This window comes from Notamacropus eugenii, chromosome 1, assembly GCF_028372415.1.
Source record: "Notamacropus eugenii isolate mMacEug1 chromosome 1, mMacEug1.pri_v2, whole genome shotgun sequence".
Classification (NCBI taxonomy): domain Eukaryota; kingdom Metazoa; phylum Chordata; class Mammalia; order Diprotodontia; family Macropodidae; genus Notamacropus; species Notamacropus eugenii.
Genome location: NC_092872.1, coordinates 727,301,853 through 727,313,245, shown reverse-complemented (window position 1 = coordinate 727,313,245; position 11,393 = coordinate 727,301,853). Strand labels below are relative to the sequence as shown.

General features: G+C 42.9%; 1 protein-coding gene across 2 annotated transcripts in view; it reads left to right on the top strand.

The window, feature by feature from the left end:
- TCF7L1 (transcription factor 7 like 1) overlaps window positions 1–11,393 on the top strand; it is a 224,833-nt gene that overhangs the window by 144,791 nt on the left and 68,649 nt on the right. The window lies entirely within an intron of this gene.

Below are 11,393 nucleotides of genomic sequence, written 5' to 3'. Positions count from 1 at the left end.
ATTTTCTCTAATCATAGAGACTGTTAATAGTGTTTTCCGGAAGTGTCATTACCCCTCACCTACCACTTGAGATTCCTGTATCAGGGTGGTTTAACACTCTTTGTTTTGATTACCCCAGTACTCCTAGGTACCCTCGAACTGCCCACAAATGGCTAACACAGCAGAGCTGAGCAAGTCAGCCTGGGGCACAAAGCCAAGGGAATTCTTGGCTCCAGTGTAGACCCCAACATAAGTGATATCATCAAACCCCAGAGCTGAAAAGCAGGGTTTGCAAGGGCCCTGCGAGGACATCAGATCTAACCCTTGGGCTTCACATGTTAGGGTACAGGGTCAGAGAGTTGAAGTGACCTCCCCAAAGTAACCCCGCTAGTGCTAGTGGTGATAATAGTTAATATTTATACGGCACTTTAAGATTTGCTAAACACTTTGGCAATAATCCTCGTTGTAGCTAGCATTCACGTGGTACTTTAAGGTTTACAGAATGGCTTATATGTATTAACTCATTTCATCCTCATAACAACCTTGTGAAAGATCAGTGCTATGATTATTTCCATTTGCCAGATCAGAAAACTGAGGCTAAGGGAGATTCAGTAACTCCCTCACCAGGGTTTACAAGTTTATAAGCATCTCAGGAAGATTCCAAACCCAGCTTTTCCTGATTCCAGTTCCAGCCCTCTATGTACCCCGACAGATAAATTTGTTATCTCATTGGATCCTCACAACAGCCCTCTCAGATAGACCCTGTTATTTATCTCCATTTAATAGAAAAGGAAACTGAGGCACACAGAGGTGAAATGATTTGTCCAGGACCAAGCATCTAAGAAAGAATTTTTAACATAGATCTTCCTGCAGTCCCAGTACAGCTTTCTTTCAGGGGTATGATCTGAACCCCAAATCCAGTGATCTTTGGCCTGCACCATGTGAATTCCCTCCTCTTTCTTAACAGATCTGGCTGCAGGATTCATTTTCCTCTAACTGCCAAGAATGAGAGCTGCTCTGGGGCTGGTCCAGCAGCCATGTGTATCCTCTCCAATCTATGATCCTGTGGGCGCTTCATGAATGCTTGTTGACTGATTTGCCTCCTTTCCTGCTGAGAAATCCAGAGATAACTGAGTAGGGAAAAGGGAACCCCAGGCTTTGGTTTGCTTCCCTTTTGTTTCTCTCCCTAAGCAGAGGGAAGCAGCGCCCAGCCTGGCTTCGAATCATTTGCAAGGCAAGGCGTTTTTAGCTCAGTTGGAAAATTAGATTTTGGTTGTTCACTCATTGTGAGTTCTCTTTGGGATGCCCATCAGGAAGGGCAGCTGCTGAAGGATGGAATCCATCTTGATAATGACCCATGGTTTAAAATTGATTTATTCTGTGATACCTTTGAAAGCAGAGTAAAGGGCCTCAAGTAGGGACTTCTCCAGACAATCAGAATCTTTGAAAGATCTCTGTCCTCCACCTCCCTCATACCTCTAGACATCAGCATCATAGGGCTTCTTCTCATTCCTTCCCCTCTCCCTTTTTCCTTTCTCTCTCTCTCTCTCTCTCTCTCTCTCTTTCTGTCTCTCTCTCTAATACCTCTCTGTCTCTCTCTTTTCCTGTTTTTCCCCGTCTCTTTCTCTCTCTCCTTTTCTCACTCTCTCCATATCTCTCTCCTCTGTTTCCCTCTCTCTTTTCCTGTTTCTCTTTCTCTCCCCATTCCCTCCTCTCTCCACCCCTCTTTCTCCCCCCTTCTTTCCCCTCTTCTCTTGTCCCCAGGGCTTCTTCTCCATACTGTTGACATGTGCCAGAAAAAGGCGAGTTTGCTCCAAGGCCCCATGTGCATGCCAAGCGTGTCTTCTCCTCTTGGCAAAGCAACCAGGTGAACTCTATTTCCTCAGGGGCTCTGCAATCTTTTCTGGAGCCTGAGAGATCTGTGTCACCTCCAGGGCTCCTGGGCACGAAGCCCTAGCAAAAGTCATTTCCTCTCATAGCCCAGCCCAGGGCGGAGCACATCTTCTCTCCTAGTTTTTACGTGTTGGCCTATAGCCAGGTCATGCCTTCCTTCCACATTGCTTGCCTAGTACCCAAGCTGGTGAGGGGGGAGGGGTTGGCATCAATTTGGAGGGAGGGGTGGAGCAGGGGCAGGCCATGATGCTACCTTTGAGTTACTTCTTAGAAAACTGTAGGAATGAGTAAAGGGTGGGGTGGGACATGGTTAGAGAGACAAGCAGGAGAATCAAAGAATCATACCTTCACTTCCCTTCCCCAGCCCAGCCCCTCTGGGGGCCTCCAAACACCATCTCTCTTACTGTGGTTTAGTTATCACACTCCATATTGACTTTCTTCTGAAAATCTAAAGGAATTCTTGATTTCCACTGGTTCTTCTCTCTTCAAGAACCATTACAAGTAGGATTCTTTTAAATACAGAAAGGGAAACTGAGTCATAGAAGGATCAACAGAAAGCTTTGTTTTCAGAATCACTCTCTTGCCCTGTATGCTTTACAGAGTAATTCTTCTGTTAACGGTTTTTCATTGTTTAGTTTCTATATGCTTGCTTTCCATAAAGGGCAGTATTTAGGAATGTAATTATCTTTCAAAAGTACATTGGTTATAAGACCCTACATTTTCCTTAGAGGGATGGAGGATTATGGGTGAGGAATACTACATATTATAATCAGACAGGATTACTGTATCTTTATTTTTGTTTAATTGTTTTTCTTTGTTCACTGGGTGAGGTATATCCAGAAATGACTTTGATGTAAAAACAGAAGTCATCAATAAAAAATTTTTAAAACTACCCTCCCTACCTATGGAATAAACCCCTGAACTCTAGGGATCTTTTGGAAGCAACTTAGGGGGAGGAACTCTTGAATAACTCACACACTTGCAGCTATTTAGAGACTCCTTCATAATGACAGGTGACTCAGAAAGTTTTTATGACACAGAAACCAGCCTTCCCTCCCCCAGTTCTACATCTGCACATACACAAGAATTGAATTCTCCTGTATTTATACTTGTATTGAAATCAATTATGAAATATTAAACATGTCACAATTCCTTAAGTGAGGTTGTGAAGAAACCTGTTTAATTTTGTTTAAACCACATTTTGTTTTGTTGGAAGGGTTCAATGTGTCTGACCCCTTTAAGAATCTGGTATATATCTTTCACACAGAGGGAGTAGCCTTGAATGAATAAATTAGGAACAGCTGGATGCGAGATAATTATGGACAGACCCTTTAAAAAACTATTTGGAGCCACCTAGGAAAGGAAAAGGAGAAACTAGAGGCATTTTCTATACAAATAGCAGATAAATATGAAAAAAATATTTAGTAGCGGTATCCTGAAATTCAGCCTTAAAGTGTATTTTCCAACAAGATTATCCCATGTATCAGAACAATGAAACAATAAAGTCAGCTTTGCTTGGAGACTTTCTGATTATTAACTTCCAGTGAGGTGGAGATGTGTGAGCTTGCCAAAGGGAAAGCTCCTCATATCTTGGAGGCCATCCAGCGTTAGCCAACAGGAAAGACAGGTTTCTTATAGAGGGTGAAATCCTCCTCATTCTCTTGATTTTTGATAAGTTCATGTTAATTCCATCGAGCCCCAAAATGTTTTTGAGCCTCCTAAATGAGGTCCATTCTTCCTCAGAAGAATTCAGCACAACTATCCAGTCAGGAAAAACCAAGTGGATGAGGCTTGCCTATTGTTCAGACCATTATATTTAGTTGAAAGGATAGCTCATAGGACCGGTCCAATAGTCCATATAACTTGAGCAGTTACAGAAGATGACCAATCAGCTGGACTCACAATTGACAAAGGAAGAGAGAAGTGGGCTAGATTGTTTCTTTGGGGATATAGGGAGGATCCTACAGAACTTTTCCTGACAAGCTTCTTGCTGAAGTTTTTTAACATCCCCACTTTTCCTGTGGTGATATACGTGACAAATCATAGAATATCATGGTCTCAAAAGGACTGATTTTTTTTGGCTTACCCAAAGGACAGTGGAGAGATCCATGTTCGTTGTGAAGTCTTTGATAGACCATGAAAGAATAATTCAGTAGATTCTCAAGGATATCCTCAGGGGTGTGTGTGTGTCTGTGTGTGTGTGTATGTGTGTCTAGAAAATGAAGCACAATAGAATGTCCATGTGTTTCATTGGTACCCAATTGGGAAAGAGGAAGCCTCCTCATTCTTTGAGTTGACCCCCAACAGAAGCTTTATTGGAGGACATGAAGAAGAGTCACATAGAAAGAGAAAGTGGAGATTGATTTGCTACCTGCACCATTGGAGGGAGTGGTCACCCAGATCAAAGATGACAGATCCTTGGAAGTTTGAAAATGGTCTGAAATAAGTATTGGGTGACAGAGGGAAAGTTAAAAGGAACCAACATTTCAGTTAAGAGGCCTTTAAAAATCAAGTTGTTGTTTTAAAACTTAGTGATATGTAGGAGGACCAGGGTTCGTCCTCTACCTCCTTTTTTATTTGCAATAATTATAATAATTTTTAATAATAAGGTAATTATATGATAGTATATCATAACATATAGTTATATAACATTGTGAGCAAATATTTTAATATTATATTATAATAAATTATTATGAGGATAAATTATTTTTAATTCATGGGTGAGTATTTCTCTTGCTGTCTACAAGGAGAAGCAACATGGTATGTGAAAGGAGTGGGAGATTTTCAGTCAGAGGACCTGAATTGAAATCACAGGATTATGGCTTTTTACCTGGGTGACCATGAGGAAGCCATCTGCCTTCTCTGGGTCTGAGTTTCATTATCTTAGAGTTGAGGGTGCCTGGACTGGCTGGCTTTGGAAGTCCCTTGAACCTCTAAATCTGTAATCCTACTGGATGACTCTCCATCCCCTCTGCCTAAATTTCACTAATCAGACACCACCTGGTATCAGATACTTATATGGGGTGCCCTCCTCCACTAAATGACGTCTGTGGGATTTTCACTGCACCTTCATAGATTTCTTTAAGAGATTTCTGCTTTCCATAAGGCATAAAGTCATCCAGCATCTTCTATATTGACTGATTCCCTCAATTTCTAGTGTCCTCACTCTAACTTTATGTTGTATCTATTCTTAATGATAAGAGCCTTCTAAACAGGGATTGTGTCTTACTTTGAACTGGTATCGCTAGCACCTGGCATGGTGCCTGGCACACAGTAAGCACTTATAAGTACTTGGTGGTTGATTCCTTAGTCCATCAGTAGTCAATAGCATTTATGAAACACTCACAGTGTCCCAGGCATTGGCCTCAGTGCTGAGGATACAAATTAGAAAAACAAAGTCTCTGATCACAAAGAGCTTACAATCTAATCAGTGAAGACAAAGGAGGAGAGGGTTGCCAAAGGATATCTGACCCTGGCGCACTCCACAGGGGGCAGGCACCTCAGGGTACCAAGGAGGTGTTGAGTGCCAAAGCTGAAGCAATCTCCCTGATAAGCTTGATTGATTCCCAGAAATTTCCCTTCTCATGTTGAGGGGGAAACAGGCCTGTGAAAAGAGCCCTGCACTCAGACCAAGTTCTAGGCATGACTGTGTGTGCCTTTGGGCAAATTACCAGACCTTTCTGAGCCTTCATTCTCGCCTGTGAAATAAGAAGGCTGGACTAAAATTGAGATTCTCCCTAGTTTGATTCAGACACCCTTGGAAGTCCCTGAGGCCCTTTCAGGAGGTTTATGAAGTCAAGAATTTTTTTGTAATAATACCAAGGTCTTATTTTTATATAACCCATAACTCTTTGGAGGATCCTCAACAATTCTTAAGAATTTAAAGGGGTCCTGGACTTCTGTGACAATAGCCAGCATTTATGGAGCACTTTGTTTTCAAAGCACATTGATTATGTGATTATCTCATTTTATCGGCACAATAGCCCTGGGAGAGAAGTGCTATTAATATCCCCATTTTAGAGATAAAGAAACTGACACCTAAGGAAATTGACTGTTCAGCACCTGAGGTGTGATTCAAACTTCAGTCTTCTTCACTCTACTATGTCACCGAGCTGCCCCTGACTATCCACAGTTGGAACAGGAAATGCCCAACTGGCCCATACGTAGATCTTCTTACGATAAGTCCTGTCATAGTTTTCAAGTGCTCCCATCAAAAATCTCTGACCTGAATGGCAGACAGGTAAGCCAAGAAGCATTTATTAAGCATATGCTATGTAGGTATGTTCTAAGTGCTGGGGATGTAGAGAAACAGGCAGACAGACGGATAAATGGGTGGATGGATGGATGGATGGATGGATGGATGGATGGATAGATAGATAGATAGATAGATAGATAGATAGATAGATAGATAGATAGATAGATAGCCAGCCCATGACTCAGCCAATTCCTTAATGCTTTTCCATATGTATGGTAGCTCATGTCATCCAATTAGTATAATTCTTGACATATATCTCATGTGAGACTCTTTCCCTTCTCATCTGTGTCATCATGGCTCCCACAGCCTGTCCCAGAAACTTTCAGGGAGCCCTTGGACTGTTCAGTCAAGGAAAGGACAGAGGAAAGCAAAAAGACAAGAAAAAAATCTAATGGACCAGAGGTGCTTATTCTCTGTCCAATAGAGAGTAAAGAGCACGGACTGTGGCATTTTTGTCTTTGGCACCCACACCCCTAGTATAGTACCTGGCCCATTGTAGGTGCTTATACAACACTTGTTGAGTTGAGTGGGATTTGACAATGTGTAAGATAATGAAGGTGGATGGGTAGTGACCTAACTTGTGGGGCAGTTGTAAACAAACAGGTTCTCTAGCCTTTGTTTTGAAGGGGGTGTAGACCCTCCAACTTTAAACATACTTCTCAAGACCTGTCTGCTATGAACTTGTACCATCAATGAGGGAAGAGCTAACCTCTCCTGTGTCAACTTCAGCCAGTATTAATGAGATTTTGCTGTGTATACTGTGTAATTAGGAGCTGCTCCTTTTTAATAATCTATATTAAGGCTCCTCATTAAGTGGAGTGTTTTTAAACTTCCAGGGGGTAACAGACCGTAGTATGGAGAGGACTGGATCTGAAGTAAAAAAAGAACAGGGTTCAAAGTTCACCTTCCATAGTCACTGACTATGTGACCATGGACAAGTTGGTTCACCTCTGAGCCTGTTTGCTTTTCTTTGAATTGGGATTTATTATCCCCAACATATCTACCTCACAGAGTGGTTTTGAGGATCAAATCAGGTAGTGTATACCAGCTTTAAAGGGTTCTTTAAATGTCAGATTTCTTATTGTTTCAATTCCAAATCTGCTTCCCTGTAATAGTGAGTAGTTAAGAGGGTAGATGGGAAGGTAGATAGATTCTTGTGATAAGAAAGGATAGGATGGGATGGGATGAAATAGATGGATTGTTTCTTAAGGGCTTACTCTATGCTAGACACTATGCTAAGCTCTGAGAATTTAAATAGAAGGAAAGGAGTCCTTGCCCTCAAGTTACTTTGGCCTTGGTTCTGCCATTGGCATCACCACAGAGCATATCTAATCCTTATGTACCATTCCCACCAGTAAAGTGAGGTTCCATGTTTCATGATATCAGCAGCATGGCTAGAACCCGTGTCTTCCAGGGGCTATAGCTTTCTTTTGGGGGTGCGGAGATGTTCTATGCTAACTATGCTTCCCACATCACCTTAGTAAAAGTCTCTTTCTTAAGGTTAATTATGTTTGGATTACTAATTGGTATCAACTACCAATCATTGTGGGAAGCATATTAGTGGGGACTTAAGATCTATAGCACCAAGATCCCAGATCACCAAGACTATAACCCTAGATGTGAAGTAGGAAAACAGAGCAACAGAACTCTGGTGACTCAGCCTACCAATGGGAGTGAATATGAAGAGAATAGCGTTTCTGTCCAGATGCCACAAGAGATCCTACCACCTTTCCCTGTTCTACACACCCAGTACATGTCTCTTGACGAGGCAGTGAATGGTAAGGCAAGGAAGGAACAGTGTCTTTAGAAGATCACTTCATGTTTAAAGGAATAAATAAAATTAAAAGATAGTTTCCTAAGACATACCCTCCCATTCCCCATCCCTTGCTCCTGATCAGATGAGCAGGAATCATATGGAAGTACCATTTGGATCTAGGGAAACACTTCCCCAGGTAATAAGTTAGAGTTTGTAAGTTTGCCTTTCCTCTAACCTCTTCACCAGGATAAGTCACAATAGGTGGCCACGTGGACAATGGAGAAATGCTTCTATTGGGGAGGAGGAGAGCAGGTTGTGAAGGACAGTGACCTGTCTAGGTGTCTTTGCTCAGGCTATTTCTGGAATATCATCCACTCTCTCCCACCTTTGCTTTCTGATTTCCTACCTACCCATTAAAGTCAACAGAAATTCTCATCATGCCTTGCCCAGTCAGTAGCAACCTTCTTTCTTGGACCTCACGTACCACTTCAGTTCTTTCTTAGAGTGTTTGTTGAATGAATGACTAATTTCTAGAACCCTCTGCTCCCTTGAAGTCCCATTTCCTGTCCCCTCTTTCAAGGGCATTTTCTTCATTCCCTCAGTAGTTAGATAATTCTTATGTATACTTTACGTATGTATATATAATGTGTGGGTGTATTATGGCACTTATAAATTAAGCACCTACTGTGTCCCCAACACTTGTCATGCTGTATCCTGGGAGTCCTGGAGGATGATGGCTTCACTTTTGTATTTGTCCATCTGTAGCACCTAGTGTGGTGGTATCTAGTCGGTCCATAATCAGTATTTGTCTATTCATTGTTTGGTAACTGAACACATTGATGATCTATTACTGGAAAGCATAACTATCTGTGTTTGTGTCTTGTCTTACTACTTGATTATAAATTCCACACAAGCAGGGAATGTGTCTTATCCAAGCTTCTTATTTCCTTTGGCCTAACACAGTGTTCTGTACTGTTTGTTGAGCGAATGACAAGGGAGTCAATGTCTGAATTCAAGAAGCATGAGTAGCTGCTCCAGTATTGGTTATATACATGTTTTTGTGCAGAGTCTAATGGTAAGTTTTTGAGCATATGGGGAGAACCAGTGGTTCCAAGTACGACCTTTGCCTGCCTTCTCTCCCATCCCAGAGGTGTGAGATATTAAACATTATGACCTAGTGGGCAAGTGGCCTAGACGCAGGGGACCTGGCTTTGGGTCCTGCTTGGCCATTTCCTTAGGTAGGTGACTGGGGCAGTCGCTCGTTCTCATGAGTCTCAGTTGCACTGAATTGTGCTGTGTGCTGGAGATAAAAAGACAGACGCAGCCCCTGTTTTGAAGAATTTTAGACTCCCCTAGAAGGGTACATGTTCTCAGATAAATACACACAAGATAAGTATATAATAAAATGGAGAGGGCATGTTTAACAGCTGGGGCATCCAGGAAAGTACACAAATGTAAGTAAATGAACAGAAATGAAGTGAGGGGAAGTGGTAGCAGTTGGGGGGGGAGTTATCAGGGAGGGTTTCATGTAGAATGAGATCAATTGAGATCATAGATGTAATATATTTTGTAAACTGTGTAGAGTTAGGAAATGTTAGTTCATTTTACATAAGAGATGCCACTTGAGGGTATTAGGGATTGGACTGGATGTTTTCTAAGGCACTTTCTACCTCCAAATTTAAGAGCTATATATCTGTGATCCTAGGTTCTTCTGGGAACTCAGTTTACTTCTTTGTAAAAAGAGAAGATCACAGTAGTCGGGGTGGTTTTTTGTCCCCTGTCTCTCTCAGGTTGACATATCTCAGAGCCCGCACTCCCTACCCCTCCACCCCCATCTCTCATTTCTCCATGTCTGCCATTTTTGCTTTTTAAGGGCTGGTAGGGAGGGGTTCAGGTCCCAAGTTCAGTTGCAAAGTAGAGTCAGCATGAATGTCAGCAGTGGGGGGAGGAGTTGGGTGTTTCTGTCACCTCATTGTTTAGAGGGAAAGCCTTTATCCATCATTCTTCCCCTTGGAAGGAAAGGGGCCAGAAACAAGGCGTTACTATGATTCCTGATAGAATGTCTACGACTCTGTTGGCTTCTCCAGAAATGGCCCCTGTATAGTGATTAATACAGGGGAGGGCAGCCTCGGGCCAGTTGTCCCCGGCCTATTGTCCCTAAGCCTTTTGGAATTCCTCTGGAGGAGCCCGGGGATTATTGTTTGAGTTGGGGCGGGGGAGATGAGGGGCGCTAATCCCTAGCTGGGGAGAAGCTGTCTGGCAAATGAGAGGTTAATGGGTAAACAGCAAGGGAGCATTGTACTGTGTGTGAGGCGCTTCAGTGGGGAGGAGAGAGAGAGTTAAAAGTCCCATTCATGGCCTAGCCTGCCTGCCTGCCTGCTCTGGGTGGAAAGGAAGGCGGGAGGATGGGAGGAAGGGAGGAAGGGAAGGAGCTAGGGAGAGAGAGAGGAGGCAGTAGCCAGCCCAGGGCTTGTGCTAATCTCCCTGGAATGTGCCCAGTTGGAAAACTTTATGGCCTCAATATGTGGGTGAGGAGTGTGTACCCATGGCCTGGGTGGCAGTGGGAGCCATGTTTCAGAAGGCTTTCTAGTTTTTTTTTTTCATTTTCGACTCACCTTTCTGGTCCCTGGCACCAGTCTCCCCTCACTTTTCAGAAACTCCTTTTCTAAGCTTTTCTTTCCTTGCTCCTAAATTGTGTAGCATCGACACTGCCGTTGCTTTAGTTGTGGGCCCTACAAAAACTCCACTCAATGCCACAAGCATTTATTAAACACCAGCTGTGTGCCAGACCCTGTGCTTGGGGTGGGGAAGAGTCCCTGTCCTCAGGAAGCCTATATTCTACCAAAAGGAGAAAACATGAATGTTGTAGAGCCATGACCGACTCTACACACGTATGACTACATTGTCTGCCGTGCTACAGTCGGGCAATCAGAAACCCATTTGGAGTTTCTTTGGCAAAGACCCTGGAGTGGTTTGCCATTTCCTTCTGCAAAATACATGCATACAGAAAAGTAAATACAAAGTGATTTCAGGCAGGGGAGGCAAGACAAAGCCCTAGGAATTGGAAGACTCAGGAAGAGCCTTATTTAGGAGATGGTCTGTGAGCTAAACTCTCATCTGAGGGGGAGGGGGCTCCATTGAAGAATCTAGTTCTAGGAGTGAAAGGGATCTTAGAAGTCATCAGATCCACCCTCCCCATTTTACACATGAGGAAACTGAGGCCCACTGAGCTTAAGTGATATGGAGCTGATACCATAGTACGTAGGGGACTGGACTTGGAGCCCAGAAGATCGTGACCCTTGACAAGTCAGTCTCTCCAGGCTCAGTTTTCTCATCTGTAAAAGGGGAATAATAAAGCACCTACCTCCCAGGGATGTTTAGAGGATCAAATGATAAAATATTTGTAAATGCTCTGAATCTTGAAAAGTACAATATAAGGTTATTATGATTGCCCATGGCCAGTGTAAAAGGAGGAATCTGAACCCAGAGCCAGTGTTTGTTCCTTTGTAC